A 19,842-nucleotide genomic window follows, 5' to 3' on the forward strand; every position below is an offset into this window, starting at 1 on the left:
TGCTGAGGAGGTAGAGACGGGCCAGCCAGCCTAGCCTACTTGTGACTTAGTAAGGAACTGTTAGTCGGTGTTATATTGCTGTGAAGAGACACTCTGACCACGGCGGCTCTTATAAAAGAAAGCATTTAATTGGGGCTGGTTTATGGTTTCAGAGGTTAGTTCGTTATCATTACAGTGGGAAGTATGGCCGCACACAGGCAAACATGATGCTGGAGACATAGTTGAGAGTTCCATGTTAGCAGGAAGAAGAGTGAGACACTGGGCCTGGCTTGAGCATCTGAGACTTCAAAGCCCATCCCCAGTAACACACTTCTTCCATCAAGGCCACACCTCCTAGTCCCTTTCAAGTAGTGCCACTCCCTTGGTGACCAAACATTCAAATATATGTGCCCATGGGGGCCATTCTTATTGAAACCACCACAGAAACTCTGTCTCATAAAAAGATGCCAAGGCTGAGCTCTGGCCTTCACACACATGCGCACATGCACGTACTTGCACTTGCATACATGAACACACACACAGAGGAAAGAAGGTATTAGTATTCTCCAAAAATACTATATCAAAAAAAAAAAAATAACGATGGTATAAGATGTTTTAAATCAACAGACACAAAAGTCATGGCAACTAAATCCCATATCAGGTTCTGATCCTAGACTTGCTTCTGTACTAAAAACAATCAAACGACATATAGGGCATTAATAGGACAACTGGGAATCCAGAAACAACAAGTGTTGGGCAGCTACTCTATCAGCATTCCATCTAGTGAGGCTGGTGGCTATAGTAGGGGTATGCAAGAAAGCAGGGCTGTTCTTAGAAAAGACACACTGAGGGAGTTCTGAGTAAAGGCCAGAGACATAGTAAGTGGGCAGACAGACAGATAGACAGACGATAGAAGGATGCGTAGATAGAGAGGTAGGAAAATAATAGAGGAGAGAAACATGAACTACTGTTGTTCCTTTAAATATGAATTCCACTTCTGTGCATTCGACAAACCACAAATCAAAATGCTGAGGGGGAAACCTTTGTCTTTCTGATACTGGTATTTTTGGAGAAAACTAATCTTTCCCTGTTTTACACTGAACACATGCAAGACCTTTCTCTTGTCATGACTTCCTAAACAACCCAGAACGATGGCTATTTGCATAGCATTTACATTATATTAGGTATTATAAGCAAAGCAGCGATGACACAGTATGTGGGAGGATTTGTGCACAGTATAGTCTCTCTACCGTGTAATGCCAGGGACTTGCGCATCCTCAGATTTTGATACACATGGTGGTATCATCTGGTCCCCCACAGATACCAGAGGACAACTGCCTAGGTGGATATGTGGTGCTGGGACAGGCGTTCTGTTACTGTTCTTATTCTTGCTGTTGTTCTATACATTTGAATTTCTTCCAAACGAAAGTGCTTGAAGGTACAAATGCCCGAGAGCTCCCCCATGCTGCAGGGATGCCAAGGCTGTGGAGTGTAAATGTCAGGGAACACAGTCAGGCTGTCCCTAGAACAGTGTAGACCAAAGACGATGATGGCTTAGACCAGGGGACGAGATTTCATGGGGGTCTGTGGATGTCCTACAGGTAAGCTGATGGGATTTGTTCATGAATTCCATATGGAACCCGAGAAATGGTCAAGGAGACGTGGGTGGGAGACGCTCGCGGTTTACCTGAAGTTGGTAAAGCCTAGATGGAGAAGAGGTGGAAGCGACAGTTTGGGTGGACTACTGCGAGTCAGGATTTGCACATGGGAGTCAGGATTGGACTCAGGGAACACAGTGTCTGATTTAATTAAGCTAAAGCTCATAACGTGTATAATTAGCTTTAAAAGATTCCTGCAGAGCAACCACAAATCAATGGTAAACTTAATGCAAACACCAGAAGGTTGTCACTTTTATGGATGTGACTCTGAACGTGGTTTAGAACACTCTTCTCTGCTAATAGCTCCTTGGCTAGGTTTGGGGACTCAGTAGCTCCTCCATCATTTTTAACTGGCTTGATCTTGTGTGTGTCTTGTGTGGGTGTCCAAGCTGCTGCTCATATGTGTTCAAGAGCATGTCCTGTCTAGGGGACAGCATCTCACCTCACCCCTCCCCTTCCTCCAGCTTCCTTTCTGCCTGCTTTTCTTTCCTGCTCCCGGAGTCTGGGCAGAGGGGGAGTGAGGTTTGATAGAGATGCCTGTCATACAGCAAAGTCAATCAAGCGTTTGTCTTTAAAGAGCTAAAAATTACCATTGCTATTCTTAGTATTGTGTTTTATATAATGTATTAGCATAGAAACAAATGATTTTAATGTTATTCATTTTATCTTTAATTCTGTTCATTAAATGTCTTTTTGGGTTTTGTTGCTTTGAAATAAGATTTTCTTATGCAGCCCAGGGTGGTCTGGAACTCACAATTTTCTTGTTCAGATTCTAAAGTGCTGGGGTTACAGGAATATTCTACCATGGCTGGTGATTGTGTTTATTTTTGTGCATTTTTTGTCATGAAGATAATAATATATTTATGAAAATATAGATGAACATAATTTACACATTAAAAATACACATACCTGGAAGTACTTGATGAAAATTTTAATTGAGAACACAGAGAAAGACTCTTGAGAAGCCCACAACTTGTGTGTGTATGTGTACATGTGTATGTATGTGTACATGTGGGTATGTCTGTATATGTGTGTGTATGTCTGTGTACGTGTGTATATGTGCGTATGTCTGTATGTGTGTGTATATCTGTATATGTGTGTGTGTTTATGTGTATGTGTTAATCTTTCTCTGATAACTCATGTGCCTGAATCTATGTTTAAAAAAAATCTCTCCTTAATAAACTCCAACTCTCAACTCTGCTATTACAAAAAACTAAAAAATACAGCTAGTTCAGAAAAACGTTGAAGACCCCTGGGTTAGGCCATAATAGTAACTCCAACCAGGCTTTTTGTTTCCTTTGCTACACTCTGTGCCTCAGCAAGGAAGAAACAAAGTAACCATCTCCACAAGAGTAACCCTCCCGCTGAAAGAGGATCCTGTGCCTCTAGAGGCCCATCTAGAATAAATAAATGACGGATGTCATCCAAAGGAATGTTCCAGCACTTCTCTTTGGAAAGATGTAGCAAGTGAAATAAACACAAGATGGAACCAGGTATATTGTCAAACAAAGGAAACCTGTGGTGGCAGTGGCCATCTCAAGGGAACTGTGCTAGCCAGGGGAAAGAGGGGGCCTTGCTTTTTAATGTACTTGAGATGTCATGAGGCTGGAGAGCTGGCTAGTGGGTAAAGCACTAGCTACGCAAATGGGAGCACCCTGGTTGGGTCTCCAGAAACCACACAGAGCAGGAGTAATATCCCATCGTGCATCTGTGATTCCCATGCTTCTACTGTGAGACCGAAGAATGTCTGGGAACTTGGCAGCCAACTAGCTAGCTGTTTGCAGGATGAGTCCTTTTCTCAAACGCCATGAACTAGATGGGCTGACTCCTGAGGGTCTCCTCTCATCTTCACACACATGTTATAACACGTGAGTCCTTGTGCTCATGTATATGAGCTCAGGCTCGTGAGACAGCTCAGCAGGTAAAGGCCTTGCTGCCAGCCTGGCGTTCTGAGATCGGTGCCCAGGACTACACGGTGAAGGGAGAGACTGACTCCCACCAGCAGACCGGCTGTGCCATGACGACACATATACAATAAATAAACAAATGCAGGAGAACTCTTACCCTTACACATGAATAGGATGTGAAGATAAGCATCCGAAGGCCGGATACAAAGCTCGGTGGTTTGAGTTTGAGGTGTGGTTTTTATCTCCAGTGCTCCTCCCTCTCAATACATAGAGTCACAAACACATATTAGTTTAGTATTTTAAAATGGCTATAAAATGTTCAGGATCTCTGAAACTCCTCTTGCTTTTTGCTAGTCAGGTATAGTAGCAAAACGTATTAGGGAGGTTGGGGCAGGAAGATGGCAAGTCCAAGACCAGCCTGGGCTACTACATAGAAAACTATCTCAAAAAAATAAAAAAACAACAACAATAAAAATGTATTAAAATGACCCAGAAAGCACTTTAAATGGTAATCGTTGGAAACAACCAAAATGTTTAGCATTCAGAGATCAGTTAAGCAAAGAAAAATGGTTTGCTTTATGATGTAGATTTAAAAAAAAAAAGTTGGAAAATTTAATCTTAATGTACATGCCAGAATTATTTTCAATGATGTTTAACATTTGGAGGCTGTCTCACCTCAGAGTGCCCAGAGGCACTGGACAAAGACGGAAGGAGAAAAGCAACTATTCGGATGTATTGTCTTCCCTCCGTGTGACAGCTGCGGCACACTCCTCTCTCCCCGCCTCCACCACATCACACGCAATAGTAAGTAGGTAAAGACATGTTTAAAAGAACGTACCCCCAAAGGGCTGTGATGGCTCAGCAGCTCAGAGCACTCGCTGTTTTTGCAGAGTATCAGGGTTTGGTTTCCAGCACCCACTGATGGCTCCCGTCTGTCTAGAACTTGCTCACAGAGGATCCAGCGTCCTCTTTTGGCCTCTGAGGGCACCAGGAGCACATGTGGTTTGTATACATGCATGCAGGAAAAACACAAGTAAATAAGAAAATTAAAAATAAAGAGAAAATATCCCCAAGAGACAACAGTGTTTGTCTCTGATAATGAGATTATACGAGACTCTTTTGGTTTGTGCCTTCTAGACCTTTCTTCTGTTTTCATATTCCTCTCATTTTTTTTTCCTGGAATAGGTATGCATTATTTTGTGATGTGAAAGAAAATAAAAAGCAAAACACTGAGGAAGCCATGCCATGCATGGCTGGCCTGAGTCACGGGCTGAATTCTCATGTTTAAATTAGTTTCAGAAACAAGGAGTGGTTCCTAGGCAACAGGCTTGGGAAATCATGGTCATTTCCATCATTGCTACAGTGTGTGCGTGCCTGTCTGCGGGAGACTTCAGAGATAAAGGCTTGTGCAAGCAGACTCCTGCTAAGGAGAAATGAGTTTTGCCACCCAGTTTTGGTCACGGGGACTTGAGTTACTGTGACCCCAGAGGCAGACAGGAGCCAGAGAGTTCTTTATTTTTTTTACTTTTTTACTGATGAATGACTGAGTTAATGAGAATTGCCATAGGTCAGCATAGTCTAAGTCGTTTCTGAAGGTGTGGGAAACTCAAGGGCCAGAAGGGAGCCAAAGCCAACGCCCCCACGCACACCGCAATGGTTTTGCTCTGAACTCAGACAGTGTGGGGCTGAGCGAGACAGATTGCATCTGAAGATGTGAAAAGATTGCCTCACAGTCTCTGGAGCCATTCACTGTCATTACAGACAATCCCGGGCAGCCAAAGGGCTTTTAATCAAGAGGAACATGGAAAACCGGAATCAGGGCAAAGAAAGCTTCGGCCCTGCTGACTGGCTCTGGAGGAGGGGCTGAGCCAAGGGAGCCTTCCAGCCTCCTGGGAGAGGTGTTCTTCCCCAAGTGCCTGCAGAAGGCATTGCTCAGCCCAGGAGGCATATCTTCAACGAGAAAAGGCGATTTCCCGAAAAAGATAGTGTCGGAGCATGGCCCTCTTATGGCTATTGTTGTTTTGTTTTGTGACAGACTCTCACGAGGTTCGGGTTGGCTGGACTTCTCCGTGTAGCTGAGGATGATCTCGATCAGTCTCTTGCTTCCATGGACATCTCTGATTCATGTTCTTTCTCTCACTGTGTGACGCCATCTGTCGAGTTATGATGCAACACGAGCCTCTCGTGAGATGGGGCTGCTTAAGAACTGTGAGATACACCAGCCTCCTGTCTTTGTCATTTATCCAGCCCTAAGTATTTGGCTAGAGTAGAGCAAAATAGATTTAGTCTCCACTGCTCTTCCTTAAGTGGTAATTCTTCAGACAGGTTTTTCCATCTTTCTACTCCAGAAGCACTTATTAGAAACAGGCCCTACACATGCTTGTGTTCATCCTCTCTCTCTCTCTCTCTCTCTCTCTCTCTCTCTCTCTCTCTCTCTCTCTCTCTCTCTCTGCCAGTGATAGGAATTGAGCCCAGGTCTTTCTTATTCAGGGCAAATACTAAATACTCTACCACTGAGCCACATCCCCAGGTTTCATGGTCTTGAGTGATATATGGAGCCTGTTACAGTGAATGTTCCCCAAAGGTTTATGTTGGAAGCTTGGCCCCCAGTGGGACAGTAAAAGATGGCATAGAACCATTGAAAGTGGGTGGGTGGGTGGCTGAGCCGTTGAGTTATGTGGGTGCTTCACTTGGAAGAAATTAAGGTCACTCTTAAGGAACTGTTCCGTGGTTTGTGGTAAAAGCTGAGTCCTGGCTCCTAAGTCTCTTTCTGGCTTCCTGTGTGCCGGAGTGATTGCTCTCTGTGGAATCCTTCCATGGGGTCTCTCTAGAACCCGACAGACACCAACACACCCTTGGATCTTCAGAACTGGAGAACTAGCCAGGTATTGGTGGTGCACGCCAGCACTCGGAAGGCGGAGGCAGGCGGATCTCTGTGATTACAAGAGCTTGTTCCAGGACAGGCTCCAAAGCTGCAGAGAAAACCTGTCCTGAAAAAACAAACAAACAAAAAAATAAAATAAAATGGGCAGCCTATCATATCAACCCCAGGATGGGTGTTCCGGACGGTGTCCTGGTGAATATAAGACTTCCCTTCCCCTTCTGAAAGATGCCATTGCAACAGAAAAAGAGGTCTCCTTCAACAACCTGAGGTGACTGTCCTTGTGGGCTCCACGCCAAGAAGAGAAGGCATAGAGAGGAAAGGCATAGAAAGTAAACGTGAAAATCTTCAAAGTTCAGGGTGCGGCCTTGGAGAAATATGCCCAGTAATCAGCTAAGGTCATTGTAGCAGGAAACCCAGTCAACACCAATTGTCCAACAGCCTCCAAGTCAGCCCCATCGATCTCCAAGGAGAGCTTCAGTTGCCTGAGTCGGTTGGACCACAGCCTAGCAGAATCTCAAATTGCTCTTAAATGTGGTATAACTGACACAAAGAAGGTCATTATCTGGGAAGAGCATCCATCAACTCCGTATCCGGATGTCAATCAAGTTAGGGTGAAACTGCAAGGAGAGGAAGCTGGTGGGTGTGACGCCCTAAGAGACGACACCTGGCTCAGGGGTGAGTTCGTCACAACTGTGTAACAACATGGTACCACTCTCTGCAAGACTCAGAAACTGTCCAGTGCAACGTCTGCCCTGAAAGCCATCTCTGGCCACATCAGAGGGAGCGCTTGTGCCCATGGGCACTGTCTCTATTGGCAACTTCAAGAACAGGTCCTGGAAGCTTGTTGAAGGCCTCCCTATTAACGATTTCTCGTGTGAGAGAATGGATCTTACTGCAAAGGACCTGGCAGAAGAAAAAGATACTGCTTTTGACTTTCTTTCCTATGCATGACCAGGCAACCGTGCTGATGTCAATAAGTATACCGAAGCTGGGGACACGAAATGATGTCTTTGAGCCTAGTACCAAACAGTGATAATGCTACCCTCAAATTGTGCACAGCAACATATTTTAAATATTATGTACTTCGTGGTTCAGATTTGTGAGAGCCAGTCAAGCTGTTAGTACTGCAATCTAAATAAAAATACAGTCGAGTGAGAAAACAGCAGCAGCAACAACAGAAACATCTATGCAATGAGGCTGGGAAGTAGAGGTTAGAAAAAGAACATACAGAAAAGCTCCAGTTCCATGGCGATGCCTCCAAGTCAGGGACACACCATCTTCATCATCACCGAAGATGAGGGCTTCCGTAGACGGCCAAGGAAGTCTGGTGACACATTCTTGGGAATGTGGTGGTAAGATGGGGGTGGGAATGAGGTGGCTCTCAGGTTCTGTCCTGGAGGCTGGATAATGGTGACTCCGTTCATGAAAATCAGAAACACGGGCAGGAGAAGATTGAGACTATGGTGACCTAAATTTTGGCCATACCTAAGGTGGGGACATCCAAGTACAGCTGTGTGGTCAGTGGTAGGTCTGTGGGTGTCGGAGTTTGGGGAGGACCCTGGCTTCTGACAGAGAAAGGCTGGGTCGAGCTGCTCTCTTCACAGACATTCAATCAACATTGTTTTGAGCCACTAATGAACGATTCCAGGGCACTGGGGAAAAAAGGGGTGCCGCCTGCGAGTACGGACGCTCTTAGAGTAATGGGCTGATGGCTGCAGAAAAACTCAAGCCAAATAACACTAATTTTTCAGCTATAAATAAACCTGCCTCTGCAGTCAGGGCTTTCAGTAACTCAGAGAAGAAGAAATGTAGCCATGGAAACGGGAAAGAGGGCTCTGTGGAGGCCACATCATGCCCGCAGGGCGAACATGTCAGCGAGTTCCAGCCAAGAGCAGCAGAGTGGTGGGTGGTCTGGCCGGTGGGAAAGAGGCTAACCTGATGTCTTGGGTTCAAGTTCAAGCTGGGTGTCTATAATAGGTTATTGGATACACGTGAATGAGCCTTTGTTCCTGTTTGGAGACATTATCCCTGTTTGAGATCTTAATATGTATTCCTGAATTCAGTCCTCAGAACTACCTCATAGTGTGGCTTTTGTCCTTTAGAGACAAGTAAACTGATTCTGGCAAAAACGTTACAGTTCCGAGATTTGAACCCAGGTAGTGTTCATCCAGATCCTCTCAGGGTCTCTTCACACTGTTACTGGGTTCACTTCCAGAGGCTTTTGCATTCTTAGCAGCCTACAGATTTCATGATGGGCAAGCAGCATTATTTATATTGAGGTCTAGACTATAGGTGTATATTTACCCGTCTCGTTCCTCTCAAGATTGGTCCTCCAAGGAAACAGCGTGGAAATACGTGTCCCAACTCTTCATAGTTCTGAGAGTCCCTATCTGCAGAGAGCAGCAGAGGACCCGAGCCAGCAGTGATGTCATCAGCGTGGGAGATGACAGCTCATGGAACTCGGTGCTTCTGCCCTTGTGGGCTCACAAAAAGAGACGCTTTTCTCCCGCTCCTGCCCTGTGGTGCAGACGGGTTACTTACAGGCTCGCCATGCCTGCTTCTTGCAACCTCCCAAACCCTGGAAACTCCACACAGGTAGAAAGATTGTGGTGGACAACAGCCCTTGCTGTCATGGAAGTCACCAAGTCAGAGTCACTAAGCACGTGGCGTGGAAGTTGGCATCAGAGATTGGGGGAAGTGCATTCTAGGAAAAGGGAACTTAAATTTTGAATCGGCAGGAAATGATGTATCTGCCACAAGATCAACATGACTTTCTCATAAACTTATTAAGCAATTGCATTTTTCTAAGCAGTATTTTTCCACCTACATTGTACACATATAACTAGTAAAGTGAAATTAAGGATTTAAAAAAATAATGACTTTTATGGTAAGCAGAAGATACTGCTCATCATAATTGTGGAAGTGATGGTTTTGAACATGCTACTACCATGGGTTGAAGATCATGACATAGGTCTGTCACCCTGGAGCCAGCTCTTACTCCCTTGCCTCACTGCATGTCCGTCAGAACTACTAAGAATTCCTATGGCACACACATAGAGAGGAGGCCCGGGACCCAACCTGAGAAACCCAACGTCGAAGGGGCACACAGACAAGGAAGATTTGACTGAGAAGTTAGGGTGAAAACCCAGAGAAATGGCCACACAAGGACAGTTTCTAGCGTGTTCTCTTCGTAGGCTTATGAAGCCATTGCAGGTACTCTGTACCAAGACCAGCCATTGCTTCTGTGGTTCCTTTGGAACAGAAATTCCTAAAGGAAGAAGGGCATTGGCTTGGGCAAACTAGAGAAGCAGAAGGAACATGGTCACTGCCATTTCCCAAGAACCGTTGCAGGAAGGGTTGTCTTACTCTTCTATTGCTATAAAGAGACACTACGACCGAGGCCACTAATACAAGAAAGAACTTGACTGGGACTTGCAGTTCCAAAAGGTAGTGGAGTTCATGACCATCACGGCAGGGAGCACGGCAGCAGTCACAGCACCAGAGCAGTAGCTGAGAACTCACATCTTGATCCACACGTAAAAGGAAAAGAGAGAGATAGACACTGGGAATGACGGGAATCTTTTGGAACCTCCAAGTCTCCTGCCATTCCCAGTGACAATATCTCCTCCACCAAAGCCACACCTCCTAATTTTCTGGAGGCTGCAACACACTCATATGAGTCTATTCACCCCACAAATGGAAACCATGGCAGACTAACGTACTGTCTAGTTTGGTGAACCAATGTTTTGGTGAACTATGAGTTTTTCCGGGGTTTGTTCACAGGCGTGTGGGTGAGGGTTACCGGAAGGAACAGAGAAGATTCCAAAATGCAGCTGCCTCTCTGAAAAGCCCACCCCCTGACAGCTGATGACTCAGAAAGCTGCAGGCCTGGACACTGCACAGCTCGCAGGCAGCTTGACAGGTCTGAGAACTCCCTTTGCAGCTTGGGTGGCTAGCATCTTCTCCCCAAGCCATTGTTGGCTGCTCTCTGAAGTTGGGGAGAGGCCTTCCAGAATCTCCTAAGTTTCTACTTGACCTGATATGTGACGTTTTGTTTATCTCTGGAGTCTCACGAGCCTCCTCTCTCTTCCTAAGGGAGTATTTCAATCTGCTAAACCACACCTACCTAAGAGTAGACACACACACACACACACACACACACACACACACACACACACACACCATTTAAATCCCACCCTTAAGAAGTGATTGAGATTCAGTCCTCCAAAGCAGGGGGGAATAATTGCTCCTTTGAGAATGTTCTGGAATATTCTGTTCCCATCTAACAGAATTGTGCTTGGGTAAATATTAATCTGGCTGAGGTTGAAGAAAGAGAAAGTGGGAATATTGTGGAAAATATATTGCTTAGGACAAATAGACTCCAATCTATTTCTTGGCTTAAATCAATTGTTAGATTTTTATTGTCATAAGCCTTTGACTATTAGCCAGAAATCCTAGATGAATGGGTGGTTTGCTGTAGATGTGGTATTTCAAGTGATTGTTTGTCAGGCTGGTTTTTTGGAGCCGTTTCTTAGGTGGGTTTAAAACAGCAGGTTTCCCTGATGACAATTTTCTATGCCCTGTACAGAGTTTTGCAGGGAGTGTACAGCGACACCTGGTGGCCGGCGAGGCAAAGTACCTTGGCTTTGTTAGACCATTATGAATTTGAAATTCTCAAATTTGATTTGCTGGTTAAGAATTGCATCCTTTGTTCCAATTCTTATAGTAGAATTGTTGTTCTATATTTAAAACAAATAGACTTCGATTCTGTTAGATTATTTCTAGAGTGTCTCAACTTTTTAAAAAGATCATTCATTAGGTGAGTTAGCCAGGTCTGTATTGAACTAAATCTTACTGGGGTCAGGACCAGGGGGAGACAAGAGAGGCGTTTAGCGTGAGTGAAAATCTAAGGGATGAAAAAACAATCTTAGTAATGAATAGAGATGAGGATGATGGTAGTGATGATGATGATGATGATGATGATGATGATAATGATGATGATGATGATGATAATGATGATGACTGGTCAGGGTTTTGCTAGTTAACCCTAGCTGGCCTGAAACTTAATATGTAGAATAGAGTAGCCTCCAATTCCTGGCAAACTTTCTGCCTCTGTCTCCCAAGTGCTGGAATTGCAGGTGTGCCACCATACATAGCTTTATATGGAATTTCTCCCTCCTTCCTCTTTCCTTTTCTACACTAGTGTTACTTGGTGGCCTCAACCAATCCTCCTGCCTCAGCCCCCCAAGTAGCTGGAACTAACTGTGCCTGGCTTAATGCATTATTTTTAGAAGCCAAATTCAATGCAATGTTTCAGTATAAGAAATATAGACATTTTTATGCGTATGAGTGTCTTAGTCACTCTTCTGTTGCCATGACAAAACCCCCTGGTCAAAGCAACTTACAGCAGAAAGAGTTTATAGGGGCTTACAGTTCCAGAGGGCTATAGTCTGTGACCATCATGGCAGAGAGCATCGCGGCAGGCAGCTTACATCTTTTTTTAAAAAATATTTATTTATTTACTTATTATGTATACAATATTCTGTCTGTGTGTATGTCTGCAGGCCAGAAGAGGGCACTAGACCTCATTACAGATGGTTGTGAGCCACCATGTGGTTGCCGGGAATTGAACTCAGGACCTTGGAAGAGCAAGCAATGCTCTTAACCACTGAGCCCCATCTCTCCAGCCCCTGAGAACTCACATCTTGAAGCAACAACCACAAGGCAGAAAGAGCCAACTGGGAATGGCATGGCCTTTTGAAACCTCAAAACCCACCCCCGTGACACACCTACCCCAATAACACCACACCTCCTAATTCTTTCCAAATAGTTCCACCATTGAGGACCAAGCACTCAAATATATGAGCCTCTGGGAACCGTTCTCATTCAAATCCCCACAATGAGAGTCTGGTGCCCAGGGAGGTGAGAAGAGGTATCAGACCCCATAGAACTGGAGTTACAGGTGGTTGGGAACTGGGAACGGAACCATGGTCTTCCGCAAGGGCAGCCAGGGCTCTGAACTGCTGAGCCATCTCTCCAGCTCTGAGATACCAACGTTTTAATCACAGAATCAGTGTTGCTGATTTTCTCTTTCAGCTTAGGCACAAACAAGGCTCTGATAGGGAGTGAGAAGAGCCAGCACACCGAGGGCCTGGCCTCTGCCTGTTTCATCCACTTCAGTGGTGGCATTCTGGTTGCCCCTGCCGCGCAGCTGCCCCATCTTGCTGTAGTCTTTCCGGTCTCCTCTCTCTCAGCACAACCGGCATCAGTGCAGTGACAGGAGAGACTAAAGGGAGAACGGAATGTCACAAAGTGACCAGAAGGGGGGAAATCCAGAATTAGGTCTCCCAGTTCTGCTTATTTTCAGGATGCCACCCCCACTTGCTTCCCCAAGGGCACACCTTCTTCCTGCCCCTTCCTCCCTAGAAGCTTCTGCCTAAGTGCTTTTGATTTTAATGTGTGCCAACGCCTTGTGTGTTGGAAACCTTATTTTCTCTATGTTGAACTAAATTTTATTTATCCGTGTTGTCTGTACAGGTTGGGCGAGGGACACACACAAGCTGTAGGGCATTTGAGTAGGTTAGAGTGCTCAGTGGAGTCAGTTCCCTCCTTCCACTTTACAAGGGTTCCGGGGATCGTACTGAGGTCATCAAGCTTGCTTAGAAAACGGTTTACCCACTGAGCCATCTCAATGGGCCTTAATGTTCGTGTGTGTGTGTGTGTGTGTGTGCGTGTGAAAGAGAGAGAGAGAGAGAGAGAGAGAGAGAGAGAGAGAGGAGAGATAGTGTGTGAGAGAGAGGGCAAGCGAGCGAGAGAAAGAGAGAGAGGAGAGATAGTGTGTGTGTGTGTGTGTGTGAGAGAGAGAGAGAGAGAGAGAGAGAGAGAGAGAGAGGAGAGAGAGAGAGAGAGAGAGGTGAGAGAGAGAGAGAGAGAGAGAGGAGAGAGAGAGAGAGAGAGAGAGAGAGAGAGAGAGAGAGAGAGGAGAGAGGAGAGAGATGACCACTTCAGGTGTTATTCCTCCCTCAGGCAGCCTTAGCCACTGCTTTTGAGAGTTACTGTCTGGCCTGGAGCTCTCTCAGACTAGACTGGCTGACCAAAAACTCCTATGAATCTGTCTCCTCAGGGCCAGGATTACAAGTGCACACCACAGCATCTGCTGGTTGTGTGTGTGTGTGTGTTTAAAAATGGGTTCTGGGGATCTCAGGTCCTCACACTTTGTGAAGCAAACACTTTACCAACCAACCTGAAATGTACCTCAAGAATTCACAGGCTAATGGTGTCAGGAGGAGGGCCTTTGTGGTTGGATGAGGTCTCTTAGTGGGGAGTAAAGATTACTGTCTTTACAAGGGGAACCTAGAGGAGCTAACCAACAAACTCCTCCTTTCTTGTCAGAAGACACTCTGTGTCACACTGTAATGTAGTAACAGGCCCAGAAGCCGGCACCAGGCTTTTGGGATTCCCAGGCTCTGAAGTGTGAGAATTGGCTGGATTGGCTCGTGAGTCACGCAGGCTGATCTACAGCAGCAACAGCAGCAGCACAGAACGGGCCAGGGAGGGTGCCTATGGGCTTGTGTTGCTGTGAGAGACACCGTGACCATGGCAACTGTAAGAAAGAAAAGCATTGCACTGGGGCTTGATTACAGTTTCAGAGGCTTAGTTTGTCATCATAGCAGGGAGCATGCAGCACGTGGGCAGACATGGTGCTGGAGAAGGAGCTGAGAGTTCCTCTGCAGGCTGCAGGAAGGGATCTCCAAGCCCACTCCCAGTGACCCACTTTCTCCAACAAGATACACCTCCTAGTCCTTTTTCTTTCTTTCTTTTTACAGGATTTTACTTTATTTTTCCTTTTTTTTTTATTTTACATTCCAACCACAGTACTCCTCCCACCTCTCCTCCTGCCTCCTTCTCCCCTCCCCCAGGCCTCCCCCCATCCATTTCTTCCAATGGATAAGGGCTCCCATGGGGGAGTCAACAAATTCTAGTGCATTTAGTTGGGGCCAGCCCCTCCCCTCTGCATTAAGGCTGAGCATGACATCCCACCATAGGGAATGGGCTCCAGCAAGCTGGCTCCTGCACCAGGGATAAATCCTGGTCCTACTGCCAGGGGCCCCTCAGACAATCCAAGCTTCACAACTGTCTCCCACACATGGGGGCCTAGTTTGGTCCCCTGGAGGCGCCACAGCTGTGGGTCTCGAGTTCATGAGTTTCCTCAAGCTTGTTTCGGCAGTCTCTGTAGATTTCTCTGTCATGATCTTGACCTCCCTATCCTAGTCCGTCTAAGTTGTGCTACTCCCTGATGACTAAGCATTCAAATATATGAGCCTCCAGGGGGCCATTCTTATTCAAGCGGCCACAGCCACACTAGAGAACACAGAGAGAGGGACTGGGAGCTAGTCACGAAATATCCTGGGAGCGAGTCAGTTTGGTTTGCCTGTTACTGTCTTGAGTTTCCTTATATTTCCTCCCTGGGATTAACAACTTTGACGTAGACTGGTCCTGTGACAAGACAGGAGGATCTGTCTCCCCCCAGACACATCATCCTCCCAGCTGTCACCAGAAAGACAGTAATGGCAATCAACGGGGCCACACCGTGTAACTGTGACCACACCGTCTGCTGTGAAAAGAGGAAGTAGAAGCGGTGGGCTAAGAAAGGATTGGATACTCAAGAATACCTAATAAGACATCTAGAATGTTCCCAAGGAGAAGTGCTTCTCAGCCTGCAGTGAGGAGAGACCCCAGACTGTACAGGGAGACACGGACACCCACCTTGCTCAGCTCTGTCCCCTTAGGGGACTTCTGGGTGAACAGTGTGTGTCTTTTGACAAAGCACAGACATCAGAGCCTGGTGTGCTCCCTCAGCTCACTCACCTGGCCAGGGCAGGCACCCGGGGTCATGTTTCCACCATCCTCCTGACCCAGAAACTGCCCGGCCCTTAGTGCCAGCTCACATCGCTTCATGAATTTGGCTCTTTTGTTGGCAACTAAATGGAGTTTTTACTGACTCCTGGAGCCTGTGTGGCTTAACAGGGGACATCTTTTGTCAATAGCTTGCCATGTGTCAGGTATATGCTTGCAGTTCATCTGTTTTTTCTTGAATCCTTACAATAACCCCTTTAAGTGAGTATCATGCCTCATGCTCAGAAATGTAAAAATGAGGCTCAGGAGTTATTACTCAGTGATTAATAGATGATGGGCCCACGCCTTGATCTTGGGCCACGGGACTCTGCTATGTCCTAACATTCTTTCTGCTGCATCAGGGTCAGCAGAGATAAGGGGGAGCTGCCTCTGGGCCCAGCTCTGCACTGAAGGCATAGACCTTGGAGGTGGCTCCCCTTGAGGAAGGACTGACTGTCTACGATACATGGCTGCACACAGAAGAGTAAAATCTATGTTCATGTTCTCAGGAAAATTTGCCTGCTACAGCTCAAAATATTACAAAGCTGAATGTAAGGCTAAATAAATACCTCAGTGTAAGTGAGAAGAAGGGGGGATGAGGAAGAGGAAGAGAAGGAGGAGATGAAGAAGTTGACATCTTCTTGTAATCTTAGAGATAATAAGAAAGGTATCTGCTATTTTTCTACTGTTCCTCCAGCTTTTTATTCCTTAGCTCCCCTTTCTTCTTCCACGCATGACTCATTTGTATAATCCATAGATAACCGATCAGCATAGAACACGTCATGGTCACGTCTGTCCTGGAACCAAATTTCCAGTAGGGAGGCAGATGATAAATAAGCAAGGGCATAGACACAGCACACACCTCGGCTGCTCTTGGGTACGAGGAAAAGGAAAACAGGAAAAAGGAGGAGGAGATCTGGGGTGCTGTGCAGTACAGGGACCTCAGGAAGAGGCTTCCTACATGGAGGCATAGCCGCTGACCCAAAAAGGCAGAGAGGGAGCCAGCCAAGAGGATGTGGCTAAGGAAACCCCTGATAGCTGGGACAGAAAGAGCCAAAGACTGGAATAGGAGGGGCATAGTGTGTCTGTGGGGCATGAAGAAGGCCATCGAGATGAGTGGGATGCGTGAGGGAGAGTGTTGCAGTGGAGGTGTTGTGAGCGCAGTGCTCCTCTCTCAGATGAAAACCCACTGAGCTAGCTCAGTGGATGGTGGTGGAAAAACCACCCGTGGCACCATGTGGCTGTTAGAGGCAGGCATGGAGGGGCTGGTGGGAATTAGTGGACAATGGCTCGGACCAGGATGAGCGGTGAAGAGCAGGAGAGGTGGCTGGATTCTAGACGTGTTATAGAGGCAGGACCGCTAGAATCTGTTGACAGTTGGATATGAGCATTAGATGTTGAACTGCGTACTCCCAAATGCATGTTTGAGGTCCATGTTTGGGAGGTAGAGGCAGAAGATCAAGAGTTTGAGGTGTCCTCTGCAATGGGGGAGACCAGCCTAGGCTACTTGAGATTCAGTACAAGATTTAAAAAAAAACAAACTTTAAAGTGTGGGAGAAAGGAATTCTGAACCAGGCAGGAGGGCACAGGCCAGGTATTTTGAATCTAATCCAAACTTCTTGGTGACCCCAAAAAAAGCAGTTATGGCCCCCGCACACAGGAGGAAGGCTGTGGGAACACAGGAAGAAGACAGCCATCTATAAATCAAAGAGAGAGAGGGAGATTACAGAAGAAACCATCCATGCTGACATTTACAAAAAATTAGTGTGTGTGGACATTTTGCCTGCATATATGTCTGTGCACAACGTGTGTGTCTGCTGCCCAAGGAGGACAGATGCGAGGATTCTTTGAACTGGAGGTACAGATGATTGTCAGCTGTCGTGTGGGTGCTGGGAAGTCAAACCCAAGTCCCCTGTAAGAACAGTAAGCTGAGCCATCTCCCCAGCATCGCCCCCTTTCAACTTGACCACAAACCTCTAGCTCCATAAATAAAGCTTGGCATAGAATTGCTTCTCTAGTGTTTTGTGGTGGTAGGCACAGCATGAAGCAGGAGAAAAAGAACAGAAGCCTGGCAGTTTCACCAAGGTTATTTTAGGCCATGAGGCTTTCCCTTCACGATGCTCAGATGCCCCAGGCAAGCCAGGCTTGCTGGGTTTCAGCAGAATGGGGTGCCCAGTCCATTGGACACCTCCAACATCATCAGGCACTGTGGGAAGAGTGTTATTTAGATACCTGGAGCTATAAAGGTGGACTCTACAGCCAGTGACGATGCTTTCTGTCCAATGCAATATGCACCCCTGTTTCCGTGTTCCAGGCCACCCTCCTCATTCCCTTCGGTTCTGCTCTACCTGGCAGTCCCCCCAAGACAATGGATTGGGGTATAACTGGGGGACATCTGGAGGGGAATCACAATCCTGGGAACAAAAGAGCACCCGGTGCCCGTTCCCTCCTCCCAGCTTTGGGCTCTGATTCCTGGGGCCCCAGAGAGACTCCCACTTCCGGAACACTTAAATTTTCTCAGCAGCTGCCTATGCTTGGACCAGTTGTACACAGTTCCTAATATCACTGGGTATATAATCAATATTGGAGGAATCTAATTCCTCACCTGGTGCTCTAATGACTATGACGGGTTTGTACAGCCTCTGCACATCACACGGGGCAGGGGCTACCGTGTGCTCGTTGGTCCCATGTATTTCTAACTCTTCGTTAGAATGCTTACTATATTTGGAGCCTGCATGGAAGATGGTGTGAGGTACTGTCTCCCCTGGCTCGGCCCTGCACCTTACCATGCCAGGATGGGCACTGTAACTCTCTCCTACCTGCCGGCAATGCCCCTTCTTCATGGGGCACGGAACCCCAGCACATTGCCCAAGTACAGCTATGTGGATTTGTGAATTCAGTGACCTGTACCAGCGGTCATGAACCATGCCCCACTGCCTGTTTTTGTAAATAAGATTTGTTTTCCTCCTCTCCTTCTTGTCTGTTTATGTTTTGAAACATGTCTGTCCTGGCACCTGCTGCAATACAGAAATCCTCCTGCCTCAGTCTCCCGAATGCTGAGATTGCAGGCCTATGAGTCAGTGTGCCTGGCTGTCAATACGATTTTCTCAGGCACAGGCACACTTGTTCACTTTGCCACTCATCTGCTTTCACGGTGTAACCTTCAGGAAGAGCGCTTGTTACAGAGACCAGATGGTGCGAAACTGGAAATATTTGCCTTTCAGTTTTTGTTTTTTTTTTTTTTTTTTTTTTTTTACAGTAAGGGTTTGCTCATCTCTGTGATAGGTTTAGACTGGGTAACTCACAATGTACAGGCGACTACCACTAGGCTTACTGGCTCATACCTGTAATACTTTGTCTACAAAAGAGTTCAGGGTTGACCTGGAGCTACATAACACCCTGTCTCGACACCTCCTATACGCTGTACATATTATTACAAAAATAAACAACTCTAGTGTGGACTGATAATAATATTTACATCACTGTAGAATAAAGGGCAACCATGAACTGGAAAGATGGCTCCTTAGGTAAGGGCACTTGTTGCCCTTCCAGGGACCAGTCTCTGATTTTAGCACCCCAGCCAGATGGGGTTCACAACTACCTGGAGCACCCTCTTCTGGCCTTGGGAGGAAAATACACAGACACACATACACATTCATATAAACAAAAATAGTCTTTAAAAAGGACAACAAGAAAACAGCAGGAAAGAAATTCTCCCACCTAAAGTACAAACTATTTGTCAAGTAAAGCAACTGTTCTCTAGCAAGGTCTGTTGAGACATTTAAGGTTGGAGAAAGACACACAGAGAGACCCAGAGAAGGAGAGAGGAGAGAAGGGGAAGTCTTATTGGAGAAGAAAGAATTATAAATAATTAACAAAATAAATTTTAGCTATAGCTTATATATATGTATGTATTTATTTAGATATAGATGATATAAATATAATGTGCTTTTCCCAGTAAAGTTTGTGTGTGCACGAATATGTATGTGTGCACAAATATATGTGTGAGTGCTGGTGCACGGCACACTTTTGGAAGTCAGAGGACAGCCTTGGGTGCTGCTCCTCCTACCTTGAGACAGGGTCTCTGCTCCTCACCGCTGTCCCATGAGCTCTGGAGAATCCTCCTGTTTCCACCTCTTAGGAGCACAGAGATACAGATGTTCACTGTATTGCCTGGCTGTCCTGGAACTAGCTCTTGTAGATCAGGCTCGCCTTGAATTTACGGAGATCCACCTGCCTCTGCCTCCAGAGTGCTGGGATTAAAGGCATGCACCACCACCACCCAGCGAGAAAAGATCATTTAAAAAAAATTAATTAATTTTAAAAAGAGAAGAAACTTAAGAAAAATAAATACAGAAAAAAGTAAAAAAAAAAAGTTTACTTTGTATTTGTTAGCAGCTTGGCCTCAAGGAACATCTCAATCCTACCAAAAAAGCAATTAATTGACTAATTAGTTAAGTGTTGGCTTAATTGGCACATTGTTAGCATTAAGAGGTGACCATCAGTTTTCTTCATCATT

General features: G+C 46.0%; 1 pseudogene; it reads left to right on the plus strand.

The window, feature by feature from the left end:
• The first annotated feature begins 6,596 nt into the window (after positions 1 to 6,596).
• On the plus strand, positions 6,597 to 7,379 carry LOC130876261 (malate dehydrogenase, cytoplasmic-like; annotated as a pseudogene).
• The last annotated feature ends 12,463 nt before the right edge of the window (positions 7,380 to 19,842 follow it).

Source organism: Chionomys nivalis, chromosome 6, assembly GCF_950005125.1.
Source record: "Chionomys nivalis chromosome 6, mChiNiv1.1, whole genome shotgun sequence".
NCBI classification, from domain to species: Eukaryota; Metazoa; Chordata; class Mammalia; order Rodentia; family Cricetidae; genus Chionomys; species Chionomys nivalis.